Here is a 24,493-nt window from a genome sequence, read left to right as displayed (position 1 = left end):
CCATGATTGCTCCCCTTCCCGATGGCACTGGCAGGTGGTTCTAACGAATCATCCTGCCAAAGCCTACATTGACGGCCTGGCCGGGTGGGGTGTTTGGAGTGTTTGGAGTCCACGCCTAGAGGGGGGGGGGTACTGTAAGAGGCAGCTGCGGCGAACAGCACCGCCGCCGCAGCTGCCTCCGTGCCCCGGCCCGTCCCTCCAGCATCTGGAACGCCGAGGACGGGACTGTCGCTCTCTCATAGGGCTGCTGTCTTGCACGGGCGCGCGCGTAGACAGGACCCTTATGCGGGGAGGAGGCTCGTCAGCTGACCTGCTGGTCGGCTGACGTCAGAGGAGACTCACAGCGCCCTTGATTGGCTGATAGCAGGGGGCGTGCCTGTGAGGTCTCCTCTGCTTCTTAAGCCTCCGGGCTTCAGTGTTTCCCTGTCTGCTGTCGTGAATACCCTGTGTGTTAGCGCTCAGACCTTAGACTAGATCCAGGTGTTGAAACCAAGGACTTCACACCAAGACTAGGATTATTTGTATGTTATTGATTACCTGCGTATGATTCTGGCTAGACCTCTGACCTTGCTTCCTGCTTAAACGTTTTTGTACTTCTGCCTATCTGCCTATAGTTGCTGAACCTCTGCTCGATTACTGACTACTCTTCTGCTTCTCGATTCTGTACTGATACTTACTTCTCAGTCTGACCACTCTACTCACCAGTGGGCCCTTGCCACTGGTGAGGTGCTCTACACCCACCAGCTCTACTGGTGAGGTGTTGCTTAGTGACTGATAGTGTCAGGAACCGGCCCGCGGCACGCCTGCGTATACGGTTCCCGACTGCGGATTTGACCAGATTAAGCGGGGAACAGCCTTATTTAAGCTACAAACAAGGCTGGAACCCCTCAAACACGTCCCACTGCCACCACTAGCGTTGCTAGACACGTCCCCTCAGCTGTCGAGGGCTGAACACGCAATCTGCGTTTTCGTATTTGGGTCAGCTTTGCGCTTAGGCCGAATACGAGAACGCCACGCACCCACACACACAGTACAGTTGTTCAGTAACACAGCACAATCAGACACTGACTTGTAATGCAAGTTACACTGTCGTGCAGTAAAACCACTAACAGTCATTCCGAACGATACTGTTAGCTACTCGCACTGGCGTATCGTACGTTGGGTCAGCTGCGCGCTTTAGGCCAACGTATGACAAACGCCCCCACACACAATGCAATTACAATTTCATATGGTAGTGTTGCTCAAGCATACAAATTAGGCATGGACTTATACACAGCTACACTGCAGTCTCTTCTAGGCTATGAGTGTTAGTTTAGTACAGCAGAAGTCAAGCTTATTAAATAATGATTTAATATTCCATAAAAACATAGAACAATGCAGAACTTAATATATATAAAAGATTACAAAAAGACAAAGTAAAAATGTTACAAGATAAAAGTTACAAAAATAAGAGGTTACAAAGATACACACAAAAGCGATTTTGCTTACCAAAATAAACAGGGATCCAGATAGAAGAATCTTGGACTTTTGTGGACGGACACAGTTCTGGCTTTGACCAGGAGTCCACTAGCTTGGGCCAGGAGACCGGCTGCCACTACCGTCAGAAGAGGACTGATTTGAGGTAGCTGTCCCCTGGTTTTTATAATGAAATATTCGCCTCGAGGCTGTACGCCTGTGTGGACGGGGGGGACCTAGATTTAATTACATCCTCAGTCATAATTGGATTTCCAGAGATCTAACATCCACATACATGAAAAGATTTCCCTAGTCCAAGTTACAGGTGACAACCCCATTGTTGACAGTATTTCCTAGCTGATCAAAGATAAGGATATAGTTTGCAACTCCACCAATAATTCAATTTCCACAGGTAGAAAATGGTATCAAAAGGACTTCACCCCTTCAATAATTTCCAGTAGGCTGTGAAATACATTTCAAACATTCAGGTGTCAGCTTCCCCCTGCCCCCAAGACTCTAGCAGGCTTGCCTTGTATAATGGGACAATGGCTGACACCAGACTCAAAAGCCATGCCGACCAGCCTATTCTTCCTCAATTGGCAGCTAATTAGCAGTAGACACAGTTTCCCCTGCTGGACAATGGGGCAGAGGTAATGGACATCTACGTACAGAATTACATTAGACTTCAGTTTACTCTGGCCAGGTGACCAATTACTCCCAAGCACAATACACATCTGAGGTTTTACCCAGTAGACAGAAACAGGACAGAAATATGTTCTGTTATTATCATTAAAGGGACTCCGAGCAGTGCAGAAACTATGGAAAGATGCATATCATTTTAAAGCTCTCTTTCTCCTCTTTCCAATTATATATAACCTGCCACCCTACGCCTTTTAGTTTTCGCTATTTTTGCGATTGAAATTGCCGCGGCTGCGATTTCAATTGCGAAAATAGAGAAAACTAAAAGGCGTAGGGTGACGATTTAGGTGTCGCCAGAAAGAGGAGAAAGAGCGCTTTAAAATGATATCCATCTTTCCATAGTTACTTGTATTACACAGGACGACACTTTCCCCAGTGTCAGCAGCTCCATTCAGCAGAATGGAGCTGCTGACTTTAGGAAAAAGTCACCCTGTGTAATACAAGTAACTATGGAAAGATGGATATCATTTTAAAGCTCTCTTTCTCCTCTTTCTGGCGACACCTAAATCGTCACCCTACGCCTTTTAGTTTTCTTTATTTTCGCGATTGAAATCACGGCCGCGGCAATTTTAATCGCATAGGGCGGTGGTTTGTATATCATTGGAAAGAGGAGAAAGAGAGCTTTAAAATGATATGCATCTTTCCATAGTTTCTGCACTGCTCGGAGTCCCTTTAACAGCATCAGCACCCCAATATATCACCACAGATAGTACCTTCACAGCTCCTCTGGGAAGGTTTAGCCAAAACTATCCTAGTCACCTGTCATACCTTTCCAGCTCCTCTGGAAAGGTTTTGCCTAGCTACTCCGTTCCTGTTAACTAGTTCCTTGCCAGATCTTCTGGTAAGGACTAGTCAGCCTCTTTCTGTATTTTCCTTGTGATAACCTTTCCAGCCCCTCTGGAAAAGGTCAGTGTTATTCTGTCTGATTTGCCGTTGGTCTCTTGCCAGTTCCCGTGGTAAAGACCAGCTATATCTTTTCACTGTACTCTCTCTGTTAGTGCCTTCACCAGCTCCTCTGGGAAGGTTTGACCAAATCTATACAGTTATAAAGTTCAAGTGCGGAGGTGGCACACCTTACCCAAGATGTGGGTGCTATGGCCTGTGGATGCTGAGCCCCAACATCCAAACTTCAACGATACAGTAAAAAAGTCCAGGTCAGCACACCTTTTTCAAGAAAAGAATTTTCTCAGTTTATTGCTCCATAAGCACGTGAAAACTTGACAATTGTTTCGGGGCCACGGCGGGTCCCCTTCTTCAGAAAGTGCAAACAAACAATACATCAACTAGTGCACATAGATTATATACTCTGTAAGGTGGGAAACCACCCATGCCAATCAAAGACCAACTCCTCCCCTCCATCCCTCTCATCTCATGTAAACATTGTACCATATCGTTCATCATACAATAAATCCTGTCTGCATACCCAAAGCATGGCGTCTGTCTCTCTTACTGCAGCCTGCCATGCATAATCTGCCCATCTACAGTCACCCACGAGGGCAGTGTCAACTCACCCTGGTGTGTCACTCAATGTTCGTGGGGGCGGAATTCCGTCTCCATTCAAACTCCATAGGCTGCCACTTCGCGCCACGGCCCCTCCAGCCGTTACCGAGCGCTCCCAATGCCTGTTGTCATGGTGACGGCATTACTTCCGCCACCCAGACTCCGCCGTCGCATCACTTCCGTCGAGCGGTGGATACCTCCCACACCATGTCTCCATGGTGACCACCACCGCACTGCGTGCCCGCAAACATCACATTGGACGTCATGGTGGAACGCCCAGGCCAATCCCACGGCGCTAGCACGTCACACCGTGGGTGTTGGCCTAAGGTCCACCGGCCAATCATGGCTCTCTCCGCATCAAGTGTGGTCAGCTCCCCGTTCGGCTGCCAAGGCAACCATAAACAGTGAGCATCCACACGTAACTGCAGCGAGGACGCAGCACAAGGGAGGAAAAAAGTCTATATATATATATATGCTTTGAGACATAAAGAAGCGTGCGCAGCGCCTATAGGTGACACACCGGTGATGACACCAACCTCATCGCCGGGCAATGTGACATGATACATACTACTGTGGCTCATTACACAACCATATGCGCAGGATGCAGAATCAGGCTAAAATGGTAACTGCAGATGAGAAGAGAAGAGTCAAAAAAGCAAAGCAAAGAGAAAGAAAGGGAGAAAAGAAGGGAGAAAAAAGGGGAAAGAATGAAAGGGGGAAAAAAGGAAAGAGGAGGAGGGGGAGAGGGGGGGGGGGAAGAGGGGGGGGGGGGGGAAGAGAGATAGGAAAAAAGGAAGAGAGAAAAGGGAGAAGAAAAGAGAATAAGGAGAAAATTAAAAACAACAAAAATGGTCATGAGGGTTACAACAATTCTCAAACAGATAATAGTGTGAGTGTACTCCCAGTGAGGCGGACCCCATTCCCCATAGCCCGCAATGCAAAATACCCAGAGATCAATTCCAACATCAAAACCAGCAAAGCATGAGTAACATGATGACGTCACTCCCGAACACATACATTATCTGTTCTCATTAGTTAATAATAATCTTCTATCTTTCATTTAGGAAACAGTTCAGAGAATTGTACTGGTTCAATCCTCTGGGAGAGACAGAATCAAGCGTGTATATCCAATATGCCTCTCTCTGAAGTAGTAGTCTGTCCCGATTGCCACCCCTCCGTTGCTTTTTCACGCTATCAATAACCAGCCCCTCAAGATCACCAGTGCGATGGCCCATATTGGCAAAGTGCACCGCAACTGGTTTGGTTACATCTAAGGTTTTACCTTTCTGTAGCGCTTCAATGGCAAGTCGAATGTCACTCCTATGATGTTGAAAGCGTACCTTAAAGGCATTCGTGGTCTTGCCCACGTATGCCAATCCACAAGGGCACCGTAACATATATGTGCAGTATTCTGTGTTACAATTGTAATAGTCCTTGAGATAATATCTCTTTCCACTCCTAGGGTCAGAAAAATATTTTCCAGTGATTAGTGAATTACATACATTACACTTATAACATTTATAGCAGCCCTTCCTATCTGAAAAGGTGAATGGAGGTTTTTCATACTTATTAGTGGGGTCGGCTTGTACCAATATGTCCTGTAGACTTTTACTTGACCTATATGAAAGTATAGGGGGTTCATGCAGAGATGGATTCAAATCTGCATCAGATTGTAGAATGGTAAGGTTCTTGCCCACTGATTTTTTAAGAGTCATTGCCATAGGACTATAGTCCTGGACCAGGGCTATATTATTCTTTGCCATTCGTTTCTCCCTACCTTCCATTATATCTGTGGCCCTTTGAAGGGCCTCAGTCAGTACATGCTCTGGATACCCTCTCTCAAGGAACCGTTCTTTCATGACCTCCAGTTCACGAGAAACTTCCTCCTCCTCATTACATATCCTCAGCACTCTCAGGTATTGCGATATGGGAAGACTGTTAATCAGATGTTTCGGATGGGCACTGTTATAATGTAGCAAGGTATTGCGATCAGTGGGTTTCCTATAGATGCTCGTACTCAATCCTCCGTCCTTTTTTGTAACCATCACATCCAGGAAAGGGACCCTCACATCTGACACCTCTGGATTGAACACGATCCCCTCAAACAGTGAATTCAAGAGCTCAATGAATGTCATAAGCTCACTGGATGTCCCTCTCCACAATAGGAACACGTCGTCAATGTACCTCGTCCACAACACCACGTGGGCAAGGTACATCGGCGAGCAAAACACCCCCGTCTCCTCCAAAAAGCCAACAAACAGATTGGCGAACGCGGGCGCTGCCGAGCTGCCCATCGCAGTCCCCCTGCACTGTCTATACCAGTCCCGTTCAAATCGGAAACAGTTTTCTGTGAGAATCAGCTCCAAACCAGCAAGAATAAATTCTGCTGGCAAAAGTTTGTTATCCTGTTTGCATAAAAAATGTCTCACAGCCCTCAACCCCTCATTATTGGGGATCGAGGTATACAGGGAGCTGATATCCATTGTACACAGCAAGATCTCATCACTCACCTCCCCAATGGTGGTCAGCCTCTGCAGGAAGTGCCCCGTGTCCTTGAGGTATGCTGGTAATGACTGTACCAGGGGTTGAAGATGGAAATCCACAAACCTCGCCAACGGCTGTGTGGCAGAGTCCGTGCCCGAGATAATAGGTCGAAACTTTAGAGGTGCAGTGCCCTTGTGGATCTTCGGAAGCCCATAAATTACGGCCCTCTGTGGGAATTTGGGTAAAAGGTACTCATATTCCTTCTCGGATATCCATCCATTTGCCATTGCGAGATCAAGCAGGTTCTGTAGTTTCCTTAAGGTGCTTGGCGTGGGGTCAGATTGTATATGCGTGTAGCTTGTGCTGTCAGCCAGCATAGTTTTAATTCCTGAACTGTAATCCTGGTAATTCATAATAACGACTGCTCCGCCTTTGTCGGCTGGCTTAATAATTATTCGGTCGTTTTCTTTCAGGCTTTTCAAACTGGCCCTTTCTTTCCTGGTTAAATTATTACGGGTGGACGTCATCTGCAGGTTATGAAAGACATCATGCTTCACAGATTTGATGTAGGTCTCAATGCTCGGGAATGTTCCTGGGGGGGTAAACGCACTTTTGAGCTTGAACCTTGTACTTTGTTCCACGGGTTGACTCAACATTGGTTGTTTATAAAAGAATTGCTTTAGTTTCATGACCCTTTCATAGCGGAATAAATCCACCTCCAACTGGAAGGCATTAAATTTGGCTGTGGGGCAAAAGGAAAGTCCCTTAGACAGAACGGCCATCTCTCCTTCGTTCAGGGTCTGGTCACTGAGGTTCACTACGGGACACGCGATGTGCTCCTTGTATATGGGCGCTGTGATTGGGCTTTTGATTTTGCGGCCCCTCCTGACTCTTCTCCTCCTTTTCCTTGTTGAAACCCCGATGAACCTGGGGTGTCACTCTCAGAGGAGGGGTTTTCCGTATGTACCTCACTGTCCGTGTTAGGGTTCTTTTTAGGGGGGCCCTTAGGTCCCTTTCTGGGTCTCGGTCTCCTATATACAGGGCGTGGTCCACTCCTCTCACCAGATAACCCCACAAGCCAAGGATATACGCGACCCTCTTGATGGTCCTGGCAAATCTGTCGAAATTTGTCTCTCTTCCTCTGTTGGATCTCTTCACGATATTTATCTATGTCTTTGTCCAAAGCAACCAATTGCTCAGACAGTTTCTCATCCGTGCTGAGAAGTTCTTGTAGGCCCGTCTGTATTGGAACGATCTCTTTCTCTACCTGGAGCAACAACACCCTCACCTCTTCAATCACCATCAACATGTAATTGAGTGAGTGTTGTGTAGACAGTGCACACCATCGGTCGCAGAAGTCCCTCTTGTTCCGGCTAATTGTCGGCTGTATCCCCAGTCTGAAGCCTTTTGGGATCTTCTTGCACCTGTAATATTCTGAGAGTGTGTGGCCATGTAGCTCCAGGTCCACTTTGCGTTTCTTTAGTCTGCGTAATTCACGTAAAAGATCAACTCCTTTATCAGATCCAAACCCGATCCGTCTGCTCCCCACGAACAGTATGCTGTTAATCTCCTCAGCTGAGTATGAGAAAGTGGGGTCCCCCTCATCTACGGTCTCCATGTGTGATCCCGTATGTGACTGTTAAAAGAGTGCTATCTTCACTCGTAGGTGACAAGCACACAGCAGTACAATCACTTCTGATGGGATGCTGTAGTCCACGTTCAAAGTAATGACATATAGTCAAAGTTACTCCGGGGGGTGCTCACCTCCAAGGCTCTGTCAAATGATAAAGTTCAAGTGCGGAGGTGGCACACCTTACCCAAGATGTGGGTGCTATGGCCTGTGGATGCTGAGCCCCAACATCCAAACTTCAACGATACAGTAAAAAAGTCCAGGTCAGCACACCTTTTTCAAGAAAAGAATTTTCTCAGTTTATTGCTCCATAAGCACGTGAAAACTTGACAATTGTTTCGGGGCCACGGCGGGTCCCCTTCTTCAGAAAGTGCAAACAAACAATACATCAACTAGTGCACATAGATTATATACTCTGTAAGGTGGGAAACCACCCATGCCAATCAAAGACCAACTCCTCCCCTCCATCCCTCTCATCTCATGTAAACATTGTACCATATCGTTCATCATACAATAAATCCTGTCTGCATACCCAAAGCATGGCGTCTGTCTCTCTTACTGCAGCCTGCCATGCATAATCTGCCCATCTACAGTCACCCACGAGGGCAGTGTCAACTCACCCTGGTGTGTCACTCAATGTTCGTGGGGGCGGAATTCCGTCTCCATTCAAACTCCATAGGCTGCCACTTCGCGCCACGGCCCCTCCAGCCGTTACCGAGCGCTCCCAATGCCTGTTGTCATGGTGACGGCATTACTTCCGCCACCCAGACTCCGCCGTCGCATCACTTCCGTCGAGCGGTGGATACCTCCCACACCATGTCTCCATGGTGACCACCACCGCACTGCGTGCCCGCAAACATCACATTGGACGTCATGGTGGAACGCCCAGGCCAATCCCACGGCGCTAGCACGTCACACCGTGGGTGTTGGCCTAAGGTCCACCGGCCAATCATGGCTCTCTCCGCATCAAGTGTGGTCAGCTCCCCGTTCGGCTGCCAAGGCAACCATAAACAGTGAGCATCCACACGTAACTGCAGCGAGGACGCAGCACAAGGGAGGAAAAAAGTCTATATATATATATATGCTTTGAGACATAAAGAAGCGTGCGCAGCGCCTATAGGTGACACACCGGTGATGACACCAACCTCATCGCCGGGCAATGTGACATGATACATACTACTGTGGCTCATTACACAACCATATGCGCAGGATGCAGAATCAGGCTAAAATGGTAACTGCAGATGAGAAGAGAAGAGTCAAAAAAGCAAAGCAAAGAGAAAGAAAGGGAGAAAAGAAGGGAGAAAAAAGGGGAAAGAATGAAAGGGGGAAAAAAGGAAAGAGGAGGAGGGGGAGAGGGGGGGGGGGGGGAAGAGAGATAGGAAAAAAGGAAGAGAGAAAAGGGAGAAGAAAAGAGAATAAGGAGAAAATTAAAAACAACAAAAATGGTCATGAGGGTTACAACAATTCTCAAACAGATAATAGTGTGAGTGTACTCCCAGTGAGGCGGACCCCATTCCCCATAGCCCGCAATGCAAAATACCCAGAGATCAATTCCAACATCAAAACCAGCAAAGCATGAGTAACATGATGACGTCACTCCCGAACACATACATTATCTGTTCTCATTAGTTAATAATAATCTTCTATCTTTCATTTAGGAAACAGTTCAGAGAATTGTACTGGTTCAATCCTCTGGGAGAGACAGAATCAAGCGTGTATATCCAATATGCCTCTCTCTGAAGTAGTAGTCTGTCCCGATTGCCACCCCTCCGTGGCTTTTTCACGCTATCAATAACCAGCCCCTCAAGATCACCAGTGCGATGGCCCATATTGGCAAAGTGCACCGCAACTGGTTTGGTTACATCTAAGGTTTTACCTTTCTGTAGCGCTTCAATGGCAAGTCGAATGTCACTCCTATGATGTTGAAAGCGTACCTTAAAGGCATTCGTGGTCTTGCCCACGTATGCCAATCCACAAGGGCACCGTAACATATATGTGCAGTATTCTGTGTTACAATTGTAATAGTCCTTGAGATAATATCTCTTTCCACTCCTAGGGTCAGAAAAATATTTTCCAGTGATTAGTGAATTACATACATTACACTTATAACATTTATAGCAGCCCTTCCTATCTGAAAAGGTGAATGGAGGTTTTTCATACTTATTAGTGGGGTCGGCTTGTACCAATATGTCCTGTAGACTTTTACTTGACCTATATGAAAGTATAGGGGGTTCATGCAGAGATGGATTCAAATCTGCATCAGATTGTAGAATGGTAAGGTTCTTGCCCACTGATTTTTTAAGAGTCATTGCCATAGGACTATAGTCCTGGACCAGGGCTATATTATTCTTTGCCATTCGTTTCTCCCTACCTTCCATTATATCTGTGGCCCTTTGAAGGGCCTCAGTCAGTACATGCTCTGGATACCCTCTCTCAAGGAACCGTTCTTTCATGACCTCCAGTTCACGAGAAACTTCCTCCTCCTCATTACATATCCTCAGCACTCTCAGGTATTGCGATATGGGAAGACTGTTAATCAGATGTTTCGGATGGGCACTGTTATAATGTAGCAAGGTATTGCGATCAGTGGGTTTCCTATAGATGCTCGTACTCAATCCTCCGTCCTTTTTTGTAACCATCACATCCAGGAAAGGGACCCTCACATCTGACACCTCTGGATTGAACACGATCCCCTCAAACAGTGAATTCAAGAGCTCAATGAATGTCATAAGCTCACTGGATGTCCCTCTCCACAATAGGAACACGTCGTCAATGTACCTCGTCCACAACACCACGTGGGCAAGGTACATCGGCGAGCAAAACACCCCCGTCTCCTCCAAAAAGCCAACAAACAGATTGGCGAACGCGGGCGCTGCCGAGCTGCCCATCGCAGTCCCCCTGCACTGTCTATACCAGTCCCGTTCAAATCGGAAACAGTTTTCTGTGAGAATCAGCTCCAAACCAGCAAGAATAAATTCTGCTGGCAAAAGTTTGTTATCCTGTTTGCATAAAAAATGTCTCACAGCCCTCAACCCCTCATTATTGGGGATCGAGGTATACAGGGAGCTGATATCCATTGTACACAGCAAGATCTCATCACTCACCTCCCCAATGGTGGTCAGCCTCTGCAGGAAGTGCCCCGTGTCCTTGAGGTATGCTGGTAATGACTGTACCAGGGGTTGAAGATGGAAATCCACAAACCTCGCCAACGGCTGTGTGGCAGAGTCCGTGCCCGAGATAATAGGTCGAAACTTTAGAGGTGCAGTGCCCTTGTGGATCTTCGGAAGCCCATAAATTACGGCCCTCTGTGGGAATTTGGGTAAAAGGTACTCATATTCCTTCTCGGATATCCATCCATTTGCCATTGCGAGATCAAGCAGGTTCTGTAGTTTCCTTAAGGTGCTTGGCGTGGGGTCAGATTGTATATGCGTGTAGCTTGTGCTGTCAGCCAGCATAGTTTTAATTCCTGAACTGTAATCCTGGTAATTCATAATAACGACTGCTCCGCCTTTGTCGGCTGGCTTAATAATTATTCGGTCGTTTTCTTTCAGGCTTTTCAAACTGGCCCTTTCTTTCCTGGTTAAATTATTACGGGTGGACGTCATCTGCAGGTTATGAAAGACATCATGCTTCACAGATTTGATGTAGGTCTCAATGCTCGGGAATGTTCCTGGGGGGGTAAACGCACTTTTGAGCTTGAACCTTGTACTTTGTTCCACGGGTTGACTCAACATTGGTTGTTTATAAAAGAATTGCTTTAGTTTCATGACCCTTTCATAGCGGAATAAATCCACCTCCAACTGGAAGGCATTAAATTTGGCTGTGGGGCAAAAGGAAAGTCCCTTAGACAGAACGGCCATCTCTCCTTCGTTCAGGGTCTGGTCACTGAGGTTCACTACGGGACACGCGATGTGCTCCTTGTATATGGGCGCTGTGATTGGGCTTTTGATTTTGCGGCCCCTCCTGACTCTTCTCCTCCTTTTCCTTGTTGAAACCCCGATGAACCTGGGGTGTCACTCTCAGAGGAGGGGTTTTCCGTATGTACCTCACTGTCCGTGTTAGGGTTCTTTTTAGGGGGGCCCTTAGGTCCCTTTCTGGGTCTCGGTCTCCTATATACAGGGCGTGGTCCACTCCTCTCACCAGATAACCCCACAAGCCAAGGATATACGCGACCCTCTTGATGGTCCTGGCAAATCTGTCGAAATTTGTCTCTCTTCCTCTGTTGGATCTCTTCACGATATTTATCTATGTCTTTGTCCAAAGCAACCAATTGCTCAGACAGTTTCTCATCCGTGCTGAGAAGTTCTTGTAGGCCCGTCTGTATTGGAACGATCTCTTTCTCTACCTGGAGCAACAACACCCTCACCTCTTCAATCACCATCAACATGTAATTGAGTGAGTGTTGTGTAGACAGTGCACACCATCGGTCGCAGAAGTCCCTCTTGTTCCGGCTAATTGTCGGGTGTATCCCCAGTCTGAAGCCTTTTGGGATCTTCTTGCACCTGTAATATTCTGAGAGTGTGTGGCCATGTAGCTCCAGGTCCACTTTGCGTTTCTTTAGTCTGCGTAATCCACGTAGTATGTATCATGTCACATTGCCCGGCGATGAGGTTGGTGTCATCACCGGTGTGTCACCTATAGGCGCTGCGCACGCTTCTTTATGTCTCAAAGCATATATATATATATAGACTTTTTTCCTCCCTTGTGCTGCGTCCTCGCTGCAGTTACGTGTGGATGCTCACTGTTTATGGTTGCCTTGGCAGCCGAACGGGGAGCTGACCACACTTGATGCGGAGAGAGCCATGATTGGCCGGTGGACCTTAGGCCAACACCCACGGTGTGACGTGCTAGCGCCGTGGGATTGGCCTGGGCGTTCCACCATGACGTCCAATGTGATGTTTGCGGGCACGCAGTGCGGTGGTGGTCACCATGGAGACATGGTGTGGGAGGTATCCACCGCTCGACGGAAGTGATGCGACGGCGGAGTCTGGGTGGCGGAAGTAATGCCGTCACCATGACAACAGGCATTGGGAGCGCTCGGTAACGGCTGGAGGGGCCGTGGCGCGAAGTGGCAGCCTATGGAGTTTGAATGGAGACGGAATTCCGCCCCCACGAACATTGAGTGACACACCAGGGTGAGTTGACACTGCCCTCGTGGGTGACTGTAGATGGGCAGATTATGCATGGCAGGCTGCAGTAAGAGAGACAGACGCCATGCTTTGGGTATGCAGACAGGATTTATTGTATGATGAACGATATGGTACAATGTTTACATGAGATGAGAGGGATGGAGGGGAGGAGTTGGTCTTTGATTGGCATGGGTGGTTTCCCACCTTACAGAGTATATAATCTATGTGCACTAGTTGATGTATTGTTTGTTTGCACTTTCTGAAGAAGGGGACCCGCCGTGGCCCCGAAACAATTGTCAAGTTTTCACGTGCTTATGGAGCAATAAACTGAGAAAATTCTTTTCTTGAAAAAGGTGTGCTGACCTGGACTTTTTTACTAAATCTATACAGTTAGTGTACTGATAGTACCTTACCAGCTCCTCTGGTAAGGTCTCGCAAAACTATTAAAGTTACGGTTGCACCAAGCACTACTCACATAGCATCCTTGTAGCTATACCAGTATTATTGGAGATTCTGCAGATCACCACATAATCAGGTATAGCGTCTGCATTATTGGTGATGCTGCAGATTACCATATAATCAGACATCTGAGTTGCTACACCCAACCGTTACAGAACAGCAGACCAGAAAAGACATGGCGACACTGGGCGAACGGGTCGATGTATTGGCCGCTACTCTTAGTGAGCTCATTAAAACGGTTAATGCACAGCAGACTCAGATTGACCAACTAGCTGAGTCAATTAACCGTATAACAACCTCTATTGCACCAGTGTCACCCCCTCCCGTGATTGAACCTAGGGTGCCCCCACCTGAGAAATTTTCAGGGCATTGCTCGGATTTCCGTAATTTTAAACACAGATGTTTATCATATTTTTAATTACGACCCGTTTCTTCAGGTACAGAAGGTCAGAGAGTCACTTTTATTAAGACATTATTGTCTGGAGATTCGCAGTCCTGGGCCTACAGCCTCCCTACGGGGCATGAGGCCTTGGTCTCGGTGGCAGAATTCTTTAAAGCTATGGTCGTAATTTATGATGACCCTAATTTGGCAGTAACTGCAGAGAGGAAATTTAAGACCCTCAGGCAGGGACACAATCCCGTCGATACTTACGCAGCTGAGTTCAGGAGATGGGCAGTCTCAGCCAGGTGGGGGCAGTATGCACTTCTTGATTGCTTTTTGTTAGAGTTATCCGATGCTGTAGCTGATCTCATGTTGGGTCATCCTGAGCCCAAAACATTGGATGAGGCCATATCTTTGGCAATTAAATTCGATAGACGGGTTCGTCATCAGAAGCAAACTCGAGCAAAGCCTTTAGGGAGATTTGCTTCATGTACGTTTTCAGCGCCTGCGCCTTCCTCTCCACCGCCTGACGAGCCAATGCAGATAGGGCACGCCAAGCTTTCAGAGATTGAGAGGAATAGAAGACGTAAGGAAAATTTATGTATGTACTGTGCTGACAAAGGACACATGGTCTCTGCTTGTCCCAAGAAGGCGGAAAACTCTATCGCCTAGGAGTAGCTGGAGGTACTACCCTAGGCGATCCAGTCATACCTCTAAGCAACAAATGGTTATTGCTCCCGTGCTCTATCGCTTGGGAGGGACAAGTGCATTCCACTCAGGCCTTTATAGATTTGGGTTCAGCCGTTAATGTTATGTCTCAAGACTTCGCCAATAAGTTTGGCTTTCCGTTGACTTCTGTGGGACAACAGGTCAAGATCATAGCAGTGGACGATTCTCCACTACCCCTTAAAGAGACACTGAAGCGAGACTAAATCTCGCTTCAGGTCTTATATATAGCAGGGGCACGTGTGCCCCTGCTAAAACGCCGCTATCCCGCAGCTTAACGGGGGTCCCTTCACCCCCAACCCACCCCCCGCAAAAGTTGGTCGTAAAATGGTCGTAGGGAAAACTCTTCCTGGAGGCAGAGCTAACGGCTGCAGCCCTGCCTCCCAGCGCGTCTATCAGACGCGAATCGCCGCCTCTCCCCCGCCCCTCTCAGTGAAGGAAGACTGAGAGGGGCGGGGGAGAGGCGGAGATACGCGTCTGACAGACGCGCATGGGGCAGGGCTGCGGCGGTTAGCCCTGCCCCAACCAGGAAGCGCTCCCCCGCTGCACGGAGGGGGTTTGGGGGGACAGGGACCCCCGTTAAGCCGCGCTATAGCGGCGTTTTAGCAGGGGCACGCATGCCCCTGCTAGCTATGAGGTCTGAAGCGAGATCTATTCTCGCTTCAGACTCTCTTTAAGCAGAGCATTACTCAGACTCCGGTATTGTCATGTCAGCTTGGGGTTCTGCATAGGGAGCAAATACAGTTTTTGGTGTTCGAGATGTCCACCTCTACAGTCATTTTGGGGATGCCCTGGCTCAAGAAACATTTTCCTCACATATGCTTCAATTCATCAAGCATTACCGCATTTGGTAATGCTGAAAACAGCTGAGTTAACGGAGCACTTAAGAAAATGTTAATTCATCAAAGCTGTTACCGAATGAGAAGCTGAAATGACAGAGCAATGAGATAAATTACCGACTTGTGCTCAACACATGTCAGCAAATGTCAGTAAATGTTAATTCATCAAGGTTACCACATTCGCTAGCACATTCGGTGTTTATCTCCAGCTCTCCCCTGTCGTTACAGGCTTCCAAAGCCTTCTGTGTGAATGTTTTCATGATTAGCAGGAGCAGGCAGCCAATAGAAACAGCCCCTGTTCTCCTGCAAGTGCTGCTGATAGGTGCTGATAGGTCACATAGGCTTCTCCACACAAGCTTCCAGACCCCCCAGGCAGTGAGCAGAGCGAATGGGACAAAAGATATCCCCAGATACCCTTCGGTGGTGTAACCCTTTGAGTCCCTGTTTATATATGCAAAGATGCAAGTGGTGAAATCACCAAGCATGACATTTGTAATGTCTCCAGGAAGTTTATCTACGTTGTGGCAAATAAGTAAAATGTTAAGAAACACTGATGGACAGATTCAGAGCAGCAGAGGCAGTATAAGTAACAGTAAATATAACACGTTTACATGTAAAGGGATTGCCTGCAGTGCTGACTGCCTTCAAGATTCCTTCAGAGTCTGAGGCTGAATGGTAAACTGCGGCAAAGGGAACAGGAATTGGAGGGTGACTGCGCATACGTTACACTGTCCACAAACCAAATGCAGAGAGCTGCTGTTTTTCACCTGTTGAACAGATTGAGCAGATTAAAACAGCTGTTCCCAATTAATCAGGGTAATTAGGATGCTTTAAAATATCTTGGACTATTTGGAATAGTATAGAACTTTGAAATTTCCCACAGACTGTGACAGTTTGTAAAGGGTACGAATAACAATGAATACTTTTTTTTCTCAAATGTACATAAACGCTGAGAAATGGTATATATATGTGTATGTATATATATATATATATATATATACACACAGTTTGGGTCCAGGTCCACTTTAATCATAGCCCTGCCCCCGCACCACCGCTCGGCCGTCCTGATTGGTTGCCGGGATCCCCGGAAAAAGAATGAAGGTAAGGGGATCCCGGCGGCTGTGGGGGAGACGCCAGGGTACCGCTGGCCCTGGCCAGCGCTCATCGCGTGCTGGACCCAGGAATACAGCACACAGGGCAGAAGCCAGCCCGAATTGAGCTCAGGCTTACCGCTCTGAGCTTGTGAAACTCAGCCCGAGCTCAGCTCGGGAATACAGCCAGGGGCATTAATATGTAATTCTGTGCACATAAACTTTGTAATGACAAAAAAGATGCACGGTGAACACCAACCACAGACATAACAGTATCAGTGGTGCCAGCCAGGCACAGAACTACACACAGGCCAGGCCACTGCTATTTTGTTGGTAGAGTGGCAGTGCAGCAGGGAGTAATTCTCGTCCTCAAGGGTCTTCTGCCAACCCTGTGAGCAGGTGATACTCGAGGACAAGAATCACTTCCTGCTGCACTGCCCCAAATATACTGCAACCAGGGAAACCATCTTTAACCTTCTGAGCGTTACGCCGCTCAGGAGGTTTTGTTACATTTTGCTAAATGACTGAAAAGCACATAGCTAGCACTTGATTAGCTAGAACAGTGCTGTCCAACTTCATGGGCATGGAGGGCCATTTTTTTTTTCAGACCCCATGGTGGAGGGCCGAAGGTTCTTGCTAGAGCCGCAGCCCCCCCCCCCCCCCCCCCCCCGCTGGAAAAAATGCAATTAAAGGATAATTAGATTGGCAGCACTTTTCACAAAATGCAATTTAAAATAATGGTAAAGTTACGCGCGCCAAAAAACACGAGGGTTCCATTGAGCGGCGCGCCGAAAAATGGGTGTGGCCATGGACCAGAATGCGGGTGTGGCCACGGGTGGAGTCAAATTTACATGAACTTAGCAATGTGGGACATTAGATTAGGACAGTGGTGGTGAACCTTTTGGAGGCCGAGTGTCCAAACTGCAACCCAAAAGTCACTTATCGCAAAGTGGCAACAGCAATTTAAACTACATACAAACGTTTTAACTCATACATGAACATTATGGAAAATCCAAGTTGAAAATAAACTGTGAAGATAAACAATTTCATCCATCCTACTCCTGAAAAATGTGGGTTTTTTTTTAGAACCTCCAAGTTTTATTTTCCGTTTTAAAAAGCTAAAAAAGTAGGTTTAATGCTATTGTCTCATGATGACGATTCAGCTTTTCCATAGTCTCACAGTTCGCAATCATGTGACCCCCAAAAAGACAAATTCAGCAATCATGAGGCCCCCAACAAATCATGAGGCCCCCAACAAGACAAATTCAGCAATCATGATGCCCCCAACAAGACAAATTTAGCAATCATGAGGCCCCCAAAAAATCATGAGGCCCCCAACAAGACACATTCAGCAATCTTGAGGCCCCCAACAAGACAAATTCAGCAATCGTGATGCCCCCAACAAATCATGAGGCCCCCAACAAGACAAATTCAGCAGTCATGAGGCACATAAATAGACAGCATTTCACATAAATAAGCAGAATGCCCCTTTAATATGGTAGACACCTCTCACACCTGGCTTCTAAATTCTCCTCTACTGGCTGCTGTGCCTGGCAATAGTGTTTTGGGCCGGATTGGGGATGATGTGTGGGCTGAAATGCCAGGTGACAGGTGTCCCCCCAGTTGAGGTAGTGACAGGTGTCCCCCCAGCTAGATAGTTACAGGAGCCTCCCCCCCAGGCTAGATAGTGACAGGAGCACCCCCCCAGCTAGATAGTGACAGGAGCCCCCCCCCAGCTAGATAGTGACAGGTGCCCCCCACTTAGATAGTGACAGGTGCCCCCCACTTAGATAGTGACAGGTGCCCGACCCCCCCCCCCCAGCTAGATAGTGACAGGTGTCCCCCCCCCCCAGTTAGATAGTGACAGGTGCCCCCCCAGTTAGATAGTGACAGGAGCCCCCCCAGCTAGTGACAGGTGCCCCCACCAGTAGCGAGCCCGTTACCTCTGTGTCCCAGCTGGCCTCTCCTGTGTCCCCGCGGGCCTCTCCGGTGTCCCCGCTGACGATGCCGCTGCTGCCTCACAGATCAGACCTCACAGATCGCGGCGACTGAAGCAAGCAGAGCGCGCGCATGACACCCGTGCGGCAGAACGTCACATGCGGAAGTGACTAATGATTCACTTCCGCATGTGACGTACTCCGTGCGGGTACCATGCGCCCTCTGTTTACCTCAGTCGCCGCGATCTGTGAGGTCTGATCTGTGAGGCAGTGGGGGGACATAGGAGAGGCCACAATAAGAGGGAGCAGGCATGGCGCCCATAGCGCAAGCCATGCCTGCATCCCAGGGAGACGAGTGGGCCGCAGCAGGTGGCCTGGCGGGCCGGATGCAGCCCGCGGGCCGCCAGTTGGACAGCACTGAGCTAGAAGAAGTCTCCGGCACCCTCCGATCCCCGCCGCTCCCCCGTTTATACATTACCCAGCCTGGATCCAGCGATCGCCAGACAGCTCCGGTCTTCTCTATGGGGAGGATCGCACATGACGTCATGTGCAAACTCGATCCTCCCCATAGAGAGACCGGAGCTGTGCAGGGAGGCTGCGCGATTGCTGGATCCAGGGGGGGTAATGTATAAACGGGGGGATCACAAGGGATCCATGGGTGCCGGACACATTTGCTAGCTAGCCTAGTGCTAGCAGAAGGTTTTTCAGCTATTTCAGCATATTTATTCAGCATGGGCCACTCCTGAGGACAAACGGCGGTATGCCAGACACAGTGTCGGGCATACCACTAAGGAGGTTAACCAGTTAAGGAACATAGGCTTACACACCCCTAGTGACCAGGCTATTTTTTACAATTTAGTGCTCTGCAGCTTTGATAGCTCTCTGCAGAGCCATACTACTCAGCACACAAGTGATTCCCTCTCCCCCCTTTTCTTGCCACCAACAGAGCTTTCTTTTGGTGGGCTGTGATCGCTGCTGGCATGTTTGTTTATTTTTTATTTATTTATACATTTTTTCTTAATACATTTTTCTATTTTTTATTTATTTTTGTTACTCCCCCCGACAGCCAATCAGGGCGATCCTCTCTCATAGGCATCAGCCTATGAGAGGGGATCGCGATCGGAGCCTCTCCAGGGGACAGCCGAGTGAAATGGCTGTCCCCAGTACAGTGTTGCAGTAGATCGCAGTGCTGTACAATGTAAATAGACGGAGGTTTCGCCGTTTAACAGTCTGCTAGCTGCGATCATTTCTGGTAGAAGGAGCTCCGTCATTCAAACGGGGATGCGCGCGCATCGGTGCACACGATCCCCACTTATATCCGCCCACCGCTCTTGACACCTTTCGGCGCTACGCGGTCCTTGGGGCTGCCGCCTTCCCAACGCTTATTGTCGTTAGGCGGTCTGGAAGGGGTTAAAGGAGATGTCCAAGGTTTAAAAAATCTACTTACTCTGGGCTTCCTCCAGCCCCTGGCAGCCGTCATGTGCCCTCGCTGCAGCTCAGGTGTCCCAGGATCCCCTCCGTTGGAGATGCTGACCTCGCCAGGTTGGCATCTACTGCGCCTGCGCGAGTCATGCTGGTGACTGTGCTCACGTGTTCTGGAGCGTTCCGCGCAGTACTACATTCTACTAGGAGGTGAAGAATCCACAGTGACAATCAATGCACACTGTCAAGGAATGCCACAGACTGAAATAAATGTACTGTAAACTTTAAATGTCCACAAACTGCTTACACATTGTAATGCTACTCCACCTCCTTTCCTGTCCCCATTTCCCCTTGCTTTGGCAATACCTGTATTAATCCTTGTAAAGCCAATAAAGCTATCTTTGATTTGACAATAGAGAATATGACATCAGATCTGTGGCAAAAGCAATGGATTACAGGGCAGGGTGAAAGACGTGGGCAGTCAGAAACCTTCTGCAGCAGTTAGAAACATAACACATGGTACCCAGAATAGAATCCCCTTCCTTGAGACACACAGCTCATATACGTAGTTATGATCAACACACCGTGGCCAGAGATTTTGAGCCCGCCCCCTCCTGTTACACATAGTTCTATATCGCTGACACGCAGCTTCTGTATTTAGAATCAGCAAACCCACGGTGGCCAGAACGTAATTGAATTCTCACTCTCTTATCAAGCTCTTTGTCTACAGCAAGTTGCGGGGGAGAGGTGAATACCCTCGAGCAATAGAAAACACTGACTGCCCTATGCAGCTCCTGCTCTACAGCTCGAGACAGGAAGTAGCGCTAATAAGTGACGTACCTGTTGCCTAGATGAGTCTAGCTGTAGCAGGGACAGTAGCCGTGGGAGTAGGGAGAAGAAAATACATTTTGAGCTGGCTTGAATACGAATTAAAAAAAAGGCGGAAGTGATGGTTTGGCATTACAGAGTAGCAGCAAAAAAGTAGTTTAATGTCACATTTCTCAAAAATTTGCCCGTAATCACTACTGAGAACTGGATCGGTGTGCTGAATAACCATTTTCCCATTGGATGATAGATACATTTTATCTAACTAAACACATTAACGTCGGAGAAAACCACTCTATTAGTGCCTAGTTCAGAAAGCCGGAAGCAGGGCTGTTTGCTCACTAACCAGGATGGCCGAGTGGTTAAGGCGTTGGACTTAAGATCCAATGGACATATGTCCGCGTGGGTTCGAACCCCACTCCTGGTAGAATGTTTTAATCCTTTAATTTATGTTGTATATGTTCTCCTGAACAGCCCTGTGCAATGCTTTCATTGATCTTTACCTATATATGCATTGTATTGAGAGAGAGAGAAGGCAAGATGTGTCATGAGTAATTTTGCTTTACCAGTCTTCAGTAAGTATAACACATGTTAATATTATACTAGTACCTAGGGCTGCACAATATATCGTTAAAAAATCGAAATTGCGATGTGGGGCACGACGATTACGAAATCGTGAAGGTGACAATTTTTTTTAAAGGCGCATACTTTTCCGCTTCCCGCCGCTACCCACCGCTTTCCAGGCATACAAATGAACCGCAACTTACCTTTCGGGCAGCTTCTTCCTTCTTCCTCTCCCAGGCGTCAGTCGCGTTCGTAACAGCGCCCCCTGTGATAATGTGAGAGAGGAAGAAGGAAGATGGAAGCTGCCGGTGTCATCCTAGAAGGTAAGCTGTTACTATGCCCGTTCTCTCCCGCCGCTACTCCTATGCTACCTGGCTACCTATAGTGGCGGCAGCCACCTACCTAGCTAACCTATAGGGCAAATATACTGACGGCACCTACCTAGCTAACCTTTACTAATGACAACTATACTGGCTACCTATACTTGAGAAACCTACCTAGCTACCCTAAACCTATACTGGCCACCTATACTGGAGGCACCTACCTAGCTATGGGGCAACTATACTGGTGGCACCTACCTAGCTAATCTTTACTAGGGGCTACTATTCTGGCTACCTATACTAAAGAGACACCTACCTAGCTAACCTATACTGGGGCCAACTATACTGGCTACCTATACTTGAGGCACCTACCTAGCTAACCTATACAGGAACAACTATACTGGAGGCACCTACCTGGCTAAACTTTACTGGGGCAGTGTGAATTTGGTGCTACAGCTTAAATTGAAAAAATCGTGAAAAATCGAAACCGCAATTTTTGACAGTAAAAACAATCGCAATTCAATTTGCTCCTAAAATCGTGCAGGCCTACTGGTACCCTCTCTGAACATTTGATCCGTCTGCACAAAATAAGTATGTGAGTGCACACACTTTTGTTTATTTTTTCCTCTGTGTATCAGTTTAATAAAGCTTACATCAGAGTAACCAAGCAGCTCGGGGTGACCCAGATCTGGGAAAACACTCAAAAAATTGTGTCTGGGAAATCGTGGTGATTTTCGGAATCGAAAACGCCACTCCTCTGGGTACATTGCAGTGCAGTTGCAGTTTTGCCCTCCATTTCCTAGCTTGTATGGCTGGTGGGCTGCTGCTATTTCATCTGTCTTTTAGGTTGCTGGGCAAGTTATCAGTTATAAGTTATAAGTAGAGATGTCCCAAACGGTTCGCCGGCGAACGGTTCCAGGCGAACTTCGGGTGGTTCACCTTCGCCGGCGAAGGCGAACTTTCTCGGAAGTTCGATTCGCCCCATAATGCACTATGAGGGTCAGCTTTGACCCTCTACATCACAGTCAGCAGGCACATTGTAGCCAATCCGGCTACACTCAGCCCTGGAGCCCCACCCCCCCCCCTTATATAAGGCAGGCTCGCCGGCCATTACACTCACTCGTGTGCCTGCTAGTAGACAGACTAGGGCCAGCTGCTGCAGATTTTTTCTCCTAGGGAAAGATTAGTTAGGCTCTTGGCTTGTTAGTTCGCTCCTGACTGAATCTTATTGCTTTAATAGCACCCCTCAACAGCTCTTTTCAGAGCTAATCCTGTTCTTGTGATCATTTTTTTTTTCTGTGTGTCAAACTGACACTTGTGTTGCATACACAGCCTTGCTAATTCATACTGTGTGTGTGTCACTGCCAGCAGCCCAGCACATTCAGTGACTACCTGTGTGTGTGACAGGGAGCTGCACATTGTACTACCCAGTTGTAATAGATAGCGGAGAGGCCGCCGCGACGGTGAGCGGCATGGCGGCTGTCTCCGTGTCTCAGCCGGCGGCCTCCGCCACGCAGTTACATGTTGGAGTTTTGCCTGGTCCCTCAGTTGCACATAGACTGAGGACTACGCGCGCGCGCCAGGCGACAGGACCTTTATGCTAGTAGAAGGGGAGTCAGCTGATCAGCCGGTCAGCTGACTCCAGCAGTGCTCCGGACTGGCTGAGTGACTTGGGCGACGCTGTGGAGCGCTCTTAGTATATATAAGACCTGCCTGTCAGTTGCTCTTCGTCTGCTGTTGCAAATGCTACGTGTTAGCACTCAGACCTTAGTCAGATCCCAAAGTGTGCTAGAACCAGCAGGAGCTGGGGATCCACACTTAGCCAGATTCTGTTGATAGCTTAAAGTACTAATTGAATTGTATTATTTGTTATGACCCTCTGCTAGCCTTGACTACTCTTCTGCCTTCTGATTCTGTGCCTATGCCTATCTGATCTTGTTGCCGACTCAGCTTGTACCTTACTCTGATTCAGTCTTCTGTCTTTGTACCGTATCTGTCCATGTGTTGCCAATCCTGCTTGTCTGACTCTCCTGCCCTCACCAGTGAGCTTAGTTCTGGTGAGGGATTCTCAGTTTAGTAATCACCTGCTCCTCAGGTTGATAGCTGCAGTACAGTCTTAATCACCTGCTCCTCAGGTTGATAGCTGCAGTACAGTCTTAATCACCTGCTCCTCAGGTTGATAATTGTAGTACAGTCTTAATCACCTGCTCCTCAGGTTGATAGCTGCAGTACAGTCTTAATCACCTGCTCCTCAGGTTGATAGCTGCAGTACAGTCTTAATCACCTGCTCCTCAGGTTGATAGCTGCAGTACAGTCTTAATCACCTGCTCCTCAGGTCGATAGCTGCAGTACAGTCTTAATCACCTGCTCCTCAGGTTGATAGCTATTGTACACTGTGAATCACTCGCTCCTCGGGTGATAGGTACCTTCTGTCTACTGTGCATCATCCGCTCCTCGGGTGAACCGATCACTACTTCATCTGAGTCTCCAGCCTGCTGGAGTACTGATTCCAGTGTTCTATAGAGATACCTCTCGCTACCAGCTCCTCTGGGAAAGTGGGTATCTCTATCTATATTTACTGTTGCACCAAACACTTATCTTACACCTGGTTGTCCTGTGTCTTGCTATACTCGCATTATTGATGATCTGCAGGTCACCACATAATCAGATATAGCATCTGTATTATTGGTGATACTGCAGATCACCAATAATCAGAAAATCTGTCCTTGCTGACACCAATCATTACAGAACAGCAGACCAAACATTATGGATGCACTGCGTAGTCAGGTTGAAGCCCTGACCACCGCGGTAAACAATCTTACCGGGGTGATCAATACCCAACAGATTCAGATCACTCAACTGTCTGGGACAGTTCAGGTACTTCAAACGACTATTGATGCAGTGTGATCCCCTTCAGTCACGGACCTTTGCATGTCCGTACCCGAAAAGTTTTCTGGACATAGATCTGACTTTCAGAATTTTAGAAATCGTGTGCTATCCTATTTTGAGTTGAGGCCTAATCTGTCAGGAT

At 47.9% G+C, this 24,493-nt stretch overlaps 1 non-coding gene across 1 annotated transcript; it reads left to right on the top strand.

Annotated features, from left to right (window-relative positions):
* The first annotated feature begins 20,922 nt into the window (after window positions 1-20,922).
* On the top strand, window positions 20,923-21,005 carry TRNAL-UAA (transfer RNA leucine (anticodon UAA)). Its single transcript has one exon. It is a non-coding gene; the product is annotated as a tRNA-Leu (tRNA).
* The last annotated feature ends 3,488 nt before the right edge of the window (window positions 21,006-24,493 follow it).

Source organism: Hyperolius riggenbachi, chromosome 4 (genome assembly GCF_040937935.1).
Source record: "Hyperolius riggenbachi isolate aHypRig1 chromosome 4, aHypRig1.pri, whole genome shotgun sequence".
NCBI classification, from domain to species: Eukaryota; Metazoa; Chordata; class Amphibia; order Anura; family Hyperoliidae; genus Hyperolius; species Hyperolius riggenbachi.
The sequence above is the reverse complement of the archived record's forward strand: the minus strand, read 5'-3'. Positions and strand labels throughout refer to the sequence as shown.